The sequence below is a fragment of the Manacus vitellinus genome, unplaced genomic scaffold (genome assembly GCF_001715985.3).
Source record: "Manacus vitellinus isolate BGI_N305 unplaced genomic scaffold, ASM171598v3 scaffold_30_pilon, whole genome shotgun sequence".
Classification (NCBI taxonomy): Eukaryota; Metazoa; Chordata; class Aves; order Passeriformes; family Pipridae; genus Manacus; species Manacus vitellinus.
The window spans coordinates 9,217,991-9,233,455 of record NW_021940291.1 but is presented as its reverse complement, the minus strand read 5'-3'; positions in this window follow the sequence as shown (position 1 = coordinate 9,233,455).

Here is a 15,465-nt window from a genome sequence, read left to right as displayed (position 1 = left end):
ACTAAGTACTCTTCCTTTCAGCTGTCTTCAGGATGACTAACACTGGTTTAAAATTTGGTGAGTATTTTCCCTGTCACTAGAAGCAAAGGACAAATTTGTACTGCAGCTAAGACAGCAGATTCATTCAAGGAAAAGCTCTCAGAGTCAAAGGGGCTGTCACATGCTACAGATCTGTAGTGGGACAAATGGGTTCAGGATGACGCTGTGTTTTCTCAATGAATTAGCTTAGGCTTTCAGCTGGAGAGATGATCAGTCTCTGGGAGGCAACAGAGAAGCTCCTGTTTGGTACCACTCACAAAGCAGCTCTGACTATCATGGCAGATTCACATTCATCACTGCAGCTCATGCACACTGAGTTCAGCTCCTGTCACAAGTAGAGGCAGCACAAGTCCAAGTTTCGGGAGAGTTGTGGAACAGTGCTGCTCCCCACTTAGAGAGCTGTAACTTCCTCATAGGCCCACAGTGTTCAGCACGTGTGTCTCATGCAGTGCAGAGCTCTGGGAAACACCAGAGAAGTGCTGTAGCCCCTCCTGCCTCTCTTCCCAGCTTGGGCTGATGTCCTGCTGTGCAGGAAGGCGTGGATAAGGTTTGATGGTGATTGATGTTAATTATAACTTCCTGCCTTTCACCTGTAGGAAGTTGCATTTTCTCCCTTGGGAGAGGTGGGTACGTGCTTCAAGCACATTCAGGTAATTCTGCCCGTCCTTGTCCTGGGGAACAGCACTGAGTTTTCACTGAGCTTTATGCTCAGAGGCTGAAACACACATTTGAAAGGATTCTTCTCCTTAAATCCTGAAATAGAAGCATCTACACCATGTGGATAGAGGTGCCTGGAGGCTGGACTCCATTCTCTGGTTGTGCTTGTGGAGTGAGATGTTCGTGGGCTTGGCCTGGTTATTCATCAAAATGAAAAATGCCAACTGTTCTGTTGCAAAGAGAGACCATGGCCTGCCACCTGCTTCATGGGGAAGTCACTGCATGGACACAGTGGCTTCTCATGCATGGATGAGATCCTCATCAATGGGTTCCTTCATAAAGACAGGGAAGACTCGGAATGTTTGCGGTAGGTCTGCTGCGAGCAAGGTGGTTTTGGACCTGGATTTTACTCTTCATTTCAACCCAAGTCAGACAGGTGATGTCAACCTGTTGCTCTGGGGCAAAGGCAGGGGAATCCATGCAAGCATGAATTTTGGGCTCTGTGTATGTGGCTTGTTATTAAATAGCGTGGGAGAGTAGTGTTCATCCTGGTCCTGTGGAGGAACACTCAATACATCACAGCCAACTAGAGAGGATCTTCACTGGCATGGAGCATCTTGATTCTTTCTCCACAATGAGACATCTCTTCTAGAATATGGACTAACGTCTGGCATTCAGGATTTCCCAGCTGAGAGGAAAACCAGGTTAGAAGTACATGCACTTCACCCCCCTTTGCCATGTGTGTGACCATGGAAGGGAAACTCATGGACAAAATACATGTGCTGCTTGCAAAAAAAAAAGTACCTGATAATCAAGTGTACAGAGCATGTGGATGCTCTAGGAGAATACATATGTAGGAAAGCAAATCTCAGTAGCAAGTATGGACGCACAGATACTCCCCAAGAGGTAGAAATTACCTCTCTGGACAAAAAAAAATACCCAAAGAAATAGGATAAGGAAAGTAAGTTCAGGAAGTAGTTAACAACAGTTACTTGGTAAAACCACATGATTTTTCACTAGTCATCATTCTAGAAAATTTTAAAAATCCTTTGAAATAACATCTAAATCCAGTATTTGTGTTTTATACGTAATAGATACACACACACACACACACACAGAGTGTAATAGAAAATTAAGAGAAAATCGTAATGGTTAAGAGCTAGATTGGGAAAAATCGCTTTCAAAATTGAATTGCTGATGGATCTATTACAAAGCCGAGTTATGACAAAACCTAGAAAAATACGAAAATGATGGAATGGGGTTTCTGTGGGACTCCCTAAAGGTACCACCAGAGGGCCCTGCACTAAACGCGTTGGCCCTGGATTAAGTGGAGTGATGAGCAAGCTCTCCATTTCACTATAATAATCATACAACTGCCATCTTTGCTCTGGATAATCGTTAGTTGTCATCATGTGGAAGCTAATTTTTGCACAGACTGAATTAGTGATTTGAGGAAAAAGTAAAACGGCAGAAATGGGACATATTAGTGGCCAAGTAATTGCATTGGTGACATAGGGAGTGTGCTGAACTAGTCAGATAAATATGTAATTATGGGTTACCATGGCTTTGGGGATGCTGTGAGCGGCTGGGTAGCAGATGTCAAGCTGGGGCTGGCCCCTGACGAGGCTTGCTCTACCTCAAACGTGACTTTGAAGGATTTCTCAGAAAGACAACTTCCAGCAGAACAGAATTGCTGCGAGGCTGGGGCAGCTTTCCTGCGTGTAAGCACTACTGCAGCCTTTCAGAATCAGCTCTCGGAGTACCGGAGCATGTTGTGCCCCAAGGCACCTTTGCTTTGCTCCTCCTCCCTCCATCACTGCCTGTTGCCTGCAGACATGATCTGGGAACTAAAAGAATTCATGGAAGCATTCCAGGAAAGAGATGACACTAGAATAAAGATTTCATGTTACCTCTGCTGAAAATAGTAATTGCAGAAAACACTAAATGAACTGCCCCGATGTTTGGTGTGACTGTGACTGAGGCAGCTGCTGTCCATAACACGTTTCCGTGTGCTGCTTGGTTTCCTGGTGTACCTTTACGCATCACAGGGACAAACCTCTGTCCTTTGGAGCTCCCCTTTCAGACTGGAGGTCTGAGCCGTGTCCTGGGCAGGGAGGGAGTGACCGACCGAGTGAGCACAGGACAGGGGCGACAGGCGTAGACCTCTCCTGTGTTTGCACAGTGGGCGGCTGAGGTTGTAGCTGCCAATTTGGTCACCCCCTGCGGTACACTCGAGTTTCTTTATTTCCAGAGCTGCTTCTGCACTCGCAGAAACGCTGCCAGTGGCGCTCGGCGCTGTGGCTGCTTGCTTGCTGCCTGGTGCCTCGGATAACTGGGCCATCTTCGGGAATGCCCTGGCCCGGAGACTCGCAGGTCGGGACACCAGCCGGCAATAAGCGAGCAGGGAGTGACTTTGAGTCTTGCCAGGCTCGCAGGACAAGTGTGAGCGGGTGCAGCTTCGTTTACACCCAAAGACAGCGCCGGGCACAAGCGACTGAAGAAAAACTAGGGAGGCAGCTGATCGGCAGGAGCTGATGCCGCGTTCCACGTGCCCTGGCCGGCACAGCGGGCAGGGTCCCTTCCCCACCGCCGGCTGCCTCACCTGGGCGCGGCCGCGGCTCCTCCCGAGCGGCCGGGGGGCGGCGGAGGGTCCCCGCGGCCCCGGCAGCGCCGCCCCCGCTCCCGCCTCCCCGCGCTCGGAGGGCGGGGGAGCGGGGCCGGCTCTGTCGGCGCCGTGAGCCCTTTGTGGATGAAGGAGCTGCGTTCCGCGGCGCTCCCCGCGCCGGAGCCCGAGGGGCCGCGCCGCCGCTGAGCAGCTCCGGCCCGCGCGTCCCGCGGGCGGCGATGCGGCGCCCCCGCTCCGCCTCCCGCCGCGCCTGCCCGCGGAGCCCGCTGCTGCTGTAGAGCCCGGCGCGGCGGCGATGGGCAGCCGCTGCCCGCTGAGGGGCGAGCGAGGCGGGGATGCGGCGGCGGCGCGGGCGGCGGAGCGGGGCGTGCGCCCGAGGGCCCCGCCCCGCGGGTCCCGCAGCCCCGGCCGCGGGCGGGGGAGCGGGCCGGCCGCGGCAGTCCCTGTGCTCGGGGTCGTCGTCGCCCTCCTGCCGAGCGCCCGCGCCGAGCCGGTAGGAGCGCGGAGGGCGCGGGGAGGAGCGCGGGAGGAGAGAGCGCGGCGGCGGCGCCGCTGTCACGGTGACAGCAGTGACAGTGACAGTCACCGCCCTGCCCGCGGGGACGGCGCGGCTCTGCGGGGACGCTCGGGCTGCCCTGGCTCCCTCCCGCCCAGCAGCCTCACCTGCTGCAGTGGCACAGGGTCCCCTCCTGCCCGAGCCGCGCACGACAGCGGGAATCAGTGCCCTGTGCCCGGCGCTGCCGAGAGCGGGGAACAGCCCGGCGCTTCTCTTTGTCTGCCGCATCCCTTCTTATCCGCTCTCTGAACAGAGGCTCCTCTGTGGAGAGGGGATGCTCGGGTTTTCTGCCTTTCCCTAAAGGCAGCCGGAGCTGCCATCACCCCCCCCCGGTCTGCCTGGCTGGCGCACAAATAACAGCTTTTCCTATGGGACGGGATAGTTGGATTAGGTCTTGTTCCTTGCAGAGAAAGGGACGGGCAGAGGCTTTTGTTAAATGAAAGGATCATTTCCAGTGATTCTCTGTGTGTGTGGCGGGGAGGAGGGGAAGGTAAGGAGGGGTTAGGAGAGGGCAAGCTGCGCTAAGATCTCAGCGCTACACCTCAAATGCAGCTGAGAGCTCCGACAATTTCTGGGTTATATTTTTCCTATTTCCCTTGACTTTTTAAGTCAGGCACTGTCCTGCGCTCTCCAGTCTTCTTACAGGAGCCGATATACTCGGTGACCTCAATGCAGAAATGGTTACTGTTGCTGGCGGTTATTGTATGAGCCAGATAGAGATGCCAAATATAATTCTGAGGCTGTGCTAAAATAATTGAAAGAGGCTAAAATTGATATATGGCTAGATTGATCCTATGGTTTTAAGAAAGGAGTAGGGATGTGAATCCACATTTTGAAGCTGTTAATATGTATGTACAGTAATTGTATACAATTGATGCCAGTTTTATGGCCATAATATAATAAGGTTTCTCATTTGCAGGTTGTAGGTTGATGGAACAGTGCCTCATACTACATTACTTATTCTGAGCATGTAAATACCACAGTTTGATTTATCTCTATAAGATGAATTGACCCATGATGATCAGAGGAATGGCTAATTTTTTACCTTGGCTTGTCAAGTCAGTCTGGATTTCACAGGAACTCTGGCACCACATCTAAGTTATGAAATGTGTGTTCCCTCGGAGGTAGCCAGGCTCTCAGAGCTGAGTTGCAAAAGCTGAGGTATTTCTGACAATGCAACAAGACACCTTTTCATGCTTGAGGGTGAGATTCAAGAGTAGAACGAAGTGTATGAATATTCTGCTTCTTCCTTTGTGGTCTGTATGTCTTTATGACACAGCAATGATCTCACTTTTAAGTGAAGAAATCCAACAGAGTTAAAAAATATATTTGTAGGTATCTCATAGCCAACACCTTGGGAAAAAAAAAAAGAGTTGGGAAGCCAAAATAGTGCCAAGGCAAAGTACATAACCATGGTGTATATAGCACATACTGTGTAAAATACTGTCACCAATTGGCATTACTTGGGGATTTCAGATTATCAGGTAGTTACATTAAGGTACTAAATGTAATCTGTTGTACTTCATAGCTTTGAGCTTTACAGCTGCAATCACCAGTAAAACTTTATTACTCCTATTCAGTGTTGATCAGTAGGTACAATTGCTGAGGTGCATAAATTGGATGCCAATCAACCTTAAAAGCTCTGTCTTCCACTGAGATGGAACACATGAAGTGCTGTCTCCCACTGAAGGCAGGGGCAAAATATGTGGTAGAGCCATATTTTCAATCAAGAACATCATTTTTGTCTAAGAAGGTTAACTTCTATATGTTTACATGGAGTAGTCTACATCTAGGTCTGGATTTCTGTTCAGTGAATGTGATTTTACAGATTCCCATGTTTAATATGGTAATGTGTATGGTTCATAGAGCACATCCACTGCCATGAAGTCCAAGTGGTGTTCCATGATGCATGAAACATTGGGAAGAGCATTTGTCATGCACCATTTTTACTAAAGCTTTCTCCACTGGGGAACATTTCCCTCTGTGGGAAATTTATGTCTGTACATGTGTACACACACACAGATAAATGCTCGGTTCTTCTACTGGGTTTGTAGGAGACATGTGGCATCACTGTGTGTGAAGATGAAGCAGGGAACCCGGGGCATGGAGAGAAAAGACAGAAGCTTTACTCTGGTGCTAGTGCTACAGAAGACAACTCAAAAGTTTGCTGATCCCTGAGATCTACAAAATTTCCCTACACCTCAATAAGAATTCAAGACAAAGGGCAAATATCTCCTTGAGAAGAGATCCTGGCAGGATGAGGTGTTGGGCTCCCAGGTGTTGGGAGACTGCTTATCTTTCTCTTAGGGTTTCAGAGCCAGACCTCAGTGCTGGTCTGTGCCTCGGGACACTTTCACCATCGACTACAGAGTGATTAGCTTTCAAACAGCAGATAAGAAGCTTTATTTTTAATTTTAGAAGTATTTTATGCTTCTTTAGCTGGATATATACCGAACTGCTCAGTGACATGCAGAATTAGTTATTAACTTCAACATTATGTCAACCTCAGGACCACTGCTTGAATTCAGGTTGAAAATAAAATTACATTGTCCACCATCATCAGAATCACAAAACTGTGATTTCTCGTGGATTATAGAATAACCAGTGCAAAAACTGAGTCAAACTGAATATATCTGTCAAGAAAGGGAAAAGTAATGCTCCAAAAATCGAATGAGGGAATGTGCAGTTTGGGGTTGACTCCTGCCATGCTCCAGCCAGGTAAAACTCCTTCATGAATCAGAGCCATGAACCCTGGGCAACTGTTACCCCCTGGTGGAAGAAGAGAGAGGCAGTTTCTGAAATGGGTGTAACTTTGAAAGGCAGATACTGAAATCTGATTTGATATTGGTGGAGCATCTCTCAGCCAGTCAATACATATGTCACTGTTGTTTGAGTAAAACAGAGGAAAAGGCGTGTTGCTCACAGTTGTGTTGCTCATGAGATTAATCAACTGATCAGAGAGACTGCAGGGGGGAATTCTGGGCTAACAAAGTTTAAAGAAACATTAAAATATACCTTTTACACTTTCCATCGTCCTCTATGCTTGCTTGTGTATTGTGTTTGAACGATAAACTTGTCAGGGAAAGGTCCATTTCTTCCTGTGTTTGCTGAACGCCAGCACAGTGAGATCTCACCTTAATTAACAATGATTTCACAAACAATAACGACACCTCCAGCGCAGTGGCTGCTTCTCGCAGCTGGAGCTTTCATTGAACAACTCGGAGAGTGCTCCGTGCCAGCTGCTAAACTGCCAGTCCCACCTCCTCCTCAGTGGATGGCAGCTACCTGAGCACTGACTCGACTCCTCTCAGCTCCTGAAACTCCACAAAAAGCACCGGGATTGGCACATCTGGAAGCGGACAGGTTGGTGTTTTCACTGCCAAAGGAGCCGCTGGAGAGGAGAGGGCTGCGAGCGTGTGGGGCCCTAATCCTTCCCTGGGTCCAGCTCTGCATTGTGGAATTTGGTGAGGACGTAGAAAAAGGCACTCTGCACCTCATGGGGTTGCTCTCCAGAACTACCAGTCCAGCATTTTAGGAAATCAGTAGTTTCAGGGTGGTCACGTTGGTATTTTGATGTTCTGATCATCTCAACAGAGCAGAATACATGCAGGCGTCTCAGATACCCCATGAAAGAACAGTGGAAAGTTCAAGTTCTAACTCATATTATTCCAAACAAAACAGGGATCTACAGCAAGGGTGGAAGCATTAGGCCACCAGGAGCATGAAAAAGATGCTTCTTTGTGAGGATTTGAGGCTTTGATGGATATGCTTGGTATAGATCCACCAGTCATGAGTTACCTTCTTCCACTACATTCCTGGATCTGACCTGATCAATAAATAATTAGCTGATAATAAACAATCTGGTTTTAGTATTCACCTAGATATCTAATATGTCAAATTCATATACACTGAAACCACTTTGATGAAACTGTTCTCTGTAGATTAAGACAAGCAAATATCTTGGAGTAGCTTGAAGGGTATCCTTGTGTGTTATGCTTGTATGGAATGCTGACTGGCTGTTTAGGACCCATGGTTAGAGAAGAACTTATTTTCTGACGTGTTCAGTCACCCTGTAGCGTATTGCACCCTCCTAGTCTTCACTGCACTGTTTTTTGAGTCTTTCACACTCACTTGAGGTCAGGTGGATGAACAAAAGGAAGGGGACTGTGAGTAATTTTCTGTTTATGGTATTTTCCTGGTCGTGTGGGAATGGTTGTCTCTGCTGCAGTAAATACTGATGATATTTGCATATTAATTTAGGCTTTAATGTCAAAACATGACAACATTTCATTAAAAAAATAAAATGAACATTTTAGTGATTATTTACTGTTCTCACTCCCTTCTCTGAGTCCAAGGAAGGAACTACTGCACTTACTGAACTAATCTGTCTTTTATGGCTAATCCTGAGGAACATGGGTGAGGCACTGCCTTCCTACCAGCCAGGTGGGATAGCACTGGTGGGCTTTGGACACAGGGCATTTCTCACCTAAAACACCCCAGAGAAAAACATTCCCAATGAGGGTATTTAGTTAGAAGCAGTACAGGATATGGGAAAAACAATGTACAGCTCACACACAGCAGTTTGCTGCTGAAGTATATTTGTAGTGTTCTTGGCACAGTTTTGAAAACCCATCAGGGTTTTCCCTCCTTTCCCTTCTCTCTCCTTAAATATAACTTTCAATAATTCCAGATTTGAAAAGGTCTATGACAAAGGGTCTGGAAAAGAAGCCACTAAGAGCAAAGCCCAGTCTTTGACCTGACATTTTGGTGGCAGTCCTACATACATGCAGAAGGGCATAAAGGGAACACCCACATCTAGTAATGGTTGTCACAGGTGGAAAGGCCAGTAATGTTCTTAGAGTCTGAAATGGAGAAACTATGCCAATAGGTGTCTGAAGGGCATCTTTGAACAGAGATGATGCTTTTAAGGGCCTCTCAACAGCACATATAAGTGGCTTGGTTTGGCTACTCCCTTTTATAAAAGAGGAGTTATCGCAGAAAATCGAAAATCTGAAGATATAAGTACTATGGGTCCCATCTGGGTGACAAGAAATGATTATGTTGTTAATATTTAAAGAACAATTACTTTTGCAGGTATGAGGTATATACAGTGTGTGTAGCAAAATGTAACACACATAATGTTACTACTTGGTCTGGAAGTTAAACTAGGGCAAATTCCTTTCTGTATTCTGGGCGCAGGAGTAAGGAAGGAAAAGTGAAAGAACATTCAAAGATGAAAACCATAAAAATCCAGACTCATAAGAAGGTACCCCTTTCCTCATTTTCTCTACAACACATTGCTGTAGATCTGAAACTATCTACAACATCTTGTCTAGCATTTTAATTATCTGTTAGCAATATACCAATGTTCACCTTTTAAGGGAAATACCCCGGCTTATTCTTACTGACTTTGAATAGGAAGAACACATGGGAGAAATTAGGAGAAACTATGCAAGACTTTAATCACAGAGCGTAAGTCTGTGATTAATTGGCATATTCTCCAGTTTTCAGGTATTACCATCATGTTTGGTGCATCAGCAGGGAAGCAGCTGTAGCTCTTCTTTTGAAACTTCTGAATTGCCTTCATGTGTGTGCATTTTCCTCGTTATGGCTAAAAAGCCTCTGTGTTGACTGTAGAGATTTTGGCTGCTCTCTAGGAAAGTCTTTTCACACAACATACCTGCTGGTCCTGTGTTTTCCCAAATGCTCGTGCAGATGTGTGGTGATAAAAAATTCCTGAAGGAAGCCAACATGAATTACAATCCATCTGTATACCAGGTAATGAAAAAGCAGCAGGGCTATCCTGCACCACTCTGGTGTTTAGTGATATGATGATCTCACTGCGGTGTCTTTAGCTGAAAATAAGTAAAATGTCTTCAAGTAAACTGTTGCCCTGTGTTTGAGAGGTGTGGGGTTTGTAAATTTAACCTGATAAAGTTACTAGCCAGGATAACACAGAAAGATTGTTACATAAATATGTGAAACTTGCAAGGCTAAGAGAAAGGTTTTTAAAAGACAAAAGAAAGGCTAAACATTTAAATGCATGGAAATTAAAATGTCAAAAAACAGATTCCAAAGGAATAGGAAACAAAGATGTATTAGTTTTCTGTGGTATTTCCTAAACAATGAAGTAACTGAGGCCAGCAAAATGTTTTGGCAACCAATGTAGAACGGTAAGAAAAGAGTTGAAATGTGGAGGTTTATCTGTGGGAGCAGTTTCTTACCAAATAGTTGTTCTTTGTTTTGAAAATGGAAATAATTTAGCTTATGTGGTCTTCTTTGTCACTCAAGTTCTGAAAAACTGATTTAAAAGAAACCATTACAGACTTGCCTCGTTTTCTTGGTGCAGTTTCTTTTAATCTGATGAGTAGCTTTGGCAGATGAATAGGTCAGTGATGAAAAATTGGATTTCTATAGAGGTCATGGCTAATTAAGAAAGGAAATGCATTTTTACAGTTTTCTGTCATTGTGGGATGTCTTTGATGTGATGTCTTTGAGCCAAAATTTCTAGGGGTGGCTTTAAGAAATCCTTAAAAAAGATGGTTTTGGTTTTATTTGGCATTTTAAAAGCACTTCTCTGATCTTGTGGTAAAATCTCTTGGCTGAATATTTTTAAGGCTAATACATGCTTGACTGTTGTAGCTGTCCAGTGTTCTCAGATGGGTTTATCTGAATTTCCTATTGCTCGTGTAGCTGGTGAATTAAATATGCACATAAACCCCCCCGTCCTTTGTTGACTGGCAGTCCATAAACAGGCTAAAGCTTTTGCTCTCATAGTGGCTAGTAAAAGACATGTTTTCAAAGCTGCAACCTCCTGAATATATCAATATATATTTAATATATTCCCTATGCAAGGCTTGGTATCTACAATGTGTTGCTATTTAAAAACAAATGTTTGACTTTATTAGAGAATTAGAGCTCAGGCTTTAAATTGTCTACAGGCAGTGGTTTTTTTCTGGATGAATAAGTGGGAGTGTTGATTAGACATTTTATGAGGTGTTCTTTGTGGCTCTACTGCTATTTAAAAAAGCATTATTTTCTATATCTACCTTTTCTTTGGCTAATGAAACACCTATAAAAAGCTTATGGAGTCACATAATTAATATGAAATTATTGAGTTATTTTCAAAAAGATTTTTACCAGATTATCACCTGCCAAAAGCTGTTTAGGTTTTACTGAGTAAAGTCAAAGCCTTATGTTTTACTGAGAAGCCATGTACAAAAATCCTGTTGACCAGCTGGGGTTACTCCTGGGCACATGCAGCTTTTCCTGCAGTCATCTTATATCCAAGATATATCCCAGAACATGGGAAAACTTGTGTTGCTAAAACATTTCTAGGCATTTGGGTCACAAAGAAGTCACTGATGTCAAATTTGCCTTCTGAATAACGTGAGCCATAAGTTTTCTCTTGGTTTTAGTGACTGATACAAGTGTGGCAGCTCCAGGCAACCTTTAAGAGACTATGAAGTCCTGACTAAAATTTATGAGGGAGCAGGCAGTTCACCAGAATTACTGCTGAAGGACATTACTATTACATTTGGAAATGTATATAATTCAAAGCTGAACTTGTACCACTGTGTTTTCTGGCCACCCTACCTACCAGACTGAAGACCTCCAAAATCTCTTTGCCATGCACAACTACTCTTTTCCTTTGAGTTCTCCTAGGGTTCAATCAAAGGCATATTTTCCACATCTTTCATCATCCTTGTGAGTCCTTTTTGAAGTCTTTCCAGTCTGATGTCCCTCTGAAAACTGCAGCCTCCACAGCTGGTCTGGTATTCCTGGTTCATCAGCGGTGGGCATCAGTGTCAGATGTAATATAATTTTTTGTTGTAGTGCTGATCTTCCCAAATGTAAGAATTGAATTAAAGTTTCTTCTGAAGTGGTTCCCATTGATCTGATTATTCACCTCTGCTTCCAAGATTATTTTTTTTTTTTGGAAGAAGTCTACTCTGCAGACTTAGGTGTAATCGAGAGAAGCAAGATTAACGATCCCTGAAGCTACAATGCTTCTCCTACTCATGGAAGCTGCAGTCTGCTCAGCAGACATAACCCTTCATCACTGCTCCCCTCTGTAGACACTCTTACCCGTGAAATTGGTCTGTACTCTGTATTTCCAGATGTGTGGTCTGATACTTGACTACATCTGCCTGTCTGCTTCATTGTTCATCCCTTTCCCAGTTGTCATCTCAGAACTTTTATCAGATAGTTTTGACTTCCTCCAGGCTACTGATAAAAATGTTGACTGCAAGGCTGAGAATCATTTCCCATATGGGTCTACCAGAAGAACTGATGCTCAGTTTAATCATTTAAAATCTGTGGCATAGGCACCATATTCATTTTATATTTTATTAATCAAAATGTGAGATATAAAGTCAAATGCCTCATTGAAATCTAAGAATATTAGATCAAATTTATAGTCTGATAGAAATGTAAAATGAATTTAAAGTGATTCATTGCCCATAAAAATTCAATCCTGGGCATTAATTATTCCATTCTCTTTTTGCTTATCATCAGTCAAATCCTTTCTCTGCTAATCCAGTCCATCATCGCCATCAATATCAAAATCCCTATTTGACAGTTCCCATTTTCCTTGTTTAAATGTCACAATATTATAGAACAAAGATAAATACTGTTCTTTGTTTGCTTTGCCTCCTAGCACTAGCAATAAGGGGACAATCAGCAATTGAGGGGGGGGCGAGGGGGAAAGCCTAATTCAAAACCAGTCAGTGCTGCTTCACAATCCTTCTGGCTGTAGGACTTGCTGCCATAAAAATGGGTAGTTTAGGAACCCCAAAAATGTATGTTTGGTGCACTCTCTGGTAGTGTCTGGCTGCACAGACTGATGGAGACTGGATGAATCCCGGTTAGTTCAGGGTGGCATTTCCTACCTTCCTGTGTGAACAAACAGAATATCCAGAACTCGAATAATCAGCACTAAAAGAGTATAAACCATGACTAGATGCACAGAAAATAAGCTCCTGGGAAACCAGACTCCCTTTGGCTGAAGGGGACACTTGTGTTTCACGAACAGCCATGGAGACACCTGGCAGGTAATGTGTGTCCACGTGTTCCCGGTGTCTCCGTACACCACCAGTGCTCGGGGCTGTGCTGCATTCCCAGCAGTGTCTGTGCAGCTCAAACTCGAGACCAATTTGTCAAGCCAAGTGCTGAGAGCTGTGCACAGGGATGAGCTAAAGAGAGGAGGGGATTATGGATTAGGGAAAGGGAAGAGGACAAGCATACCAAGCTAAATAGTCTTTCCAGTTGCAAACGAAATATTCTTTGCTTTGTAGGTATTTCAGGCAGAGCTAATGGGATGCCAGGTGAACACTGGTAAGGCTTTGTCCCCTGAATGCATCAAAAGAATTGGGGTATTAGGGTTGTATGAGATAGAGCTCGACATCTTGTGCTTCTTGCTGTAATTTATTTGGGAGCTGGAAACACACTGGTGAAAATCCTGGCCTGGGTAGAGCCCACAGGAACTCTGCTGCTGGTTTTCGTGTGGGAGACATTTCAGTTGCTTTCTCTTCCTTTTGTGATGACTCTGGCTTCCTTTGGTTTTGCAGTGTGCCTTAGGTAGGAGACCGGAATGGTGTCTTGATATTAATCTCCTTTTTGTCCTCTAAAAGTCAGCCACTACAATTAGTGAAACTCCTTGAATGCTCGAAGGGAAGCACATATAATGCTTATCTGAAATTACACCACAATCCTCCAGCACACTGCAGAACACTCACCCCTCTTAGATGGACTGGCTGGGCAGCGTGTGTTTTATTGAAAAGCCAGCAGCTCATTTGAAAAATCAGTGATGAATTAGAAGTAATAGATAATGGGAACAGGACTGAGATAACGATGTATGGAATATTCGAAGTTTATGAGATATTTTAATGTATCCAATATTTTCAGCGTAATGCAGCTAATTAAAATCACCCCGAAGAAATAATCTTACAGGAGCGTGTTCTTGGAATGTGATTTGTTTTCAACAATATTAACTTTAGGCTAAAATAATGTAGCGTAATGCAATGTAGGATCTGTGTAGGATGGATTTCTGTAGCTATTATTACAACTATCCAATCAAAGAAATCTCTCTGTATAATTTCTACAATTATTTAACTGCTAATTTGATTCTAAAATTGTCTTTCTAGGCAATTATTGCTGAAATCAATGCTATCTACTCATGCACACACAGAAAAATTCTTAACATTGTAGTCTGCTTAAATTCATGGAATTGATGTTGAATTGCTTAAAATACTTAGGTATTTCCATGACTAATTAGGTCTAGCCATGGGTGTCTTGCCTTTCAGGTCTGGGCTGGTCAGGGAAGCAGAAAGAGGAATCCCAGGGACATCAGTGGGTGGGGACTGAGTCTCTGAGCAGTGAGCTGAGTCTTAATTATGGGCTCTTTCTCCCACTAAGATACCACTAAGTTTATAGTGATACACCTGGGAGAGGTGTTTTCACAAGGGGCAATTTTGCTTGTTTGTACTGCAATAATGACCAAGGAAAAAGGCAAAACTGTGATGGAGGGCATTAAGTAGGTAAGAAGACTGATGCTCTCCTGAGTGCATGCTTAAACAGACTGGAGTTGCCATTTTAAGGTGCCCAACAAGTTCTACTGCTCATCTGCTGAGACCTTCAGTGACTAAGACAATGTAAATAAATACAGTAAAGGTTAATCTGGAGAATAACTCAAGTACCAGTCTGCAGTTATTTATCTGTGCCTTCTTAAAATTGGTTTCCCCCCCTCCATAGGTTGCTTCAGTAGATGTAACTGTTAGCCAGACCACAGAGCGTGAAGTTACCTACACTAGTTAAACTGGTGTGGTACTGAGACATCTGTGCCTCTGCCCTGTGTGGGTATGACATTTTCAGGAACACCATGAACTTAATTTCAGTTCAGAGTGGTGCACAGCTGTTGTTTTGATATTGTTAACTTCTCTTTGCAGAAGGAAAGGGAAAATAAAGTGATACGTGTATTCACTAATTTTTTTTTTTTTTGTTTTCTTTAAATCCAAATATATTTGGGTTGAGAGTAAAGATAAATATATTGATTCATCCTTCTCTTTTGGGGAAAAGTTGGTTCTTTCTATGGTTCTTTCTCTTGGTTCCTTTGCTTTTGTAGAAATGTAATTAACTTGTAGAGTAATTAACTTGAAAAATGCATGCATCTTACCTCACATCACCCACTAGTAAACTACCAGATAAACAGTAAGTCAAACTGTGTGTGTGAAAACTGCTGTGAGCAGCAAATCCCACCCTTTTAGTATCTGGGCTTATATCTGGGCGTTTCAGCATATCTTGACAGAAATAACTTGTGTTTGTCTTTTAAGCACTGAATGTGTGCCTCTGCAAACAAAGATTTATTAATTACAGAGCACCTTCCTCTTTTACAGTTTTTTTCATATCAAAAGAATATAATTGTTTCTCTTCAATACTGTTTAAACATATTAAAAGGTAAAAAGAAAGATAACAATTACGTAATGAAAAGTTATGCTCTTTTATTACTCTATTTCTGCATAAAGTAAATCTTATCCCCAATAGAATAAAACTTACCATCCTTTTGCTATACCAGTACTCTTCCCAGTGA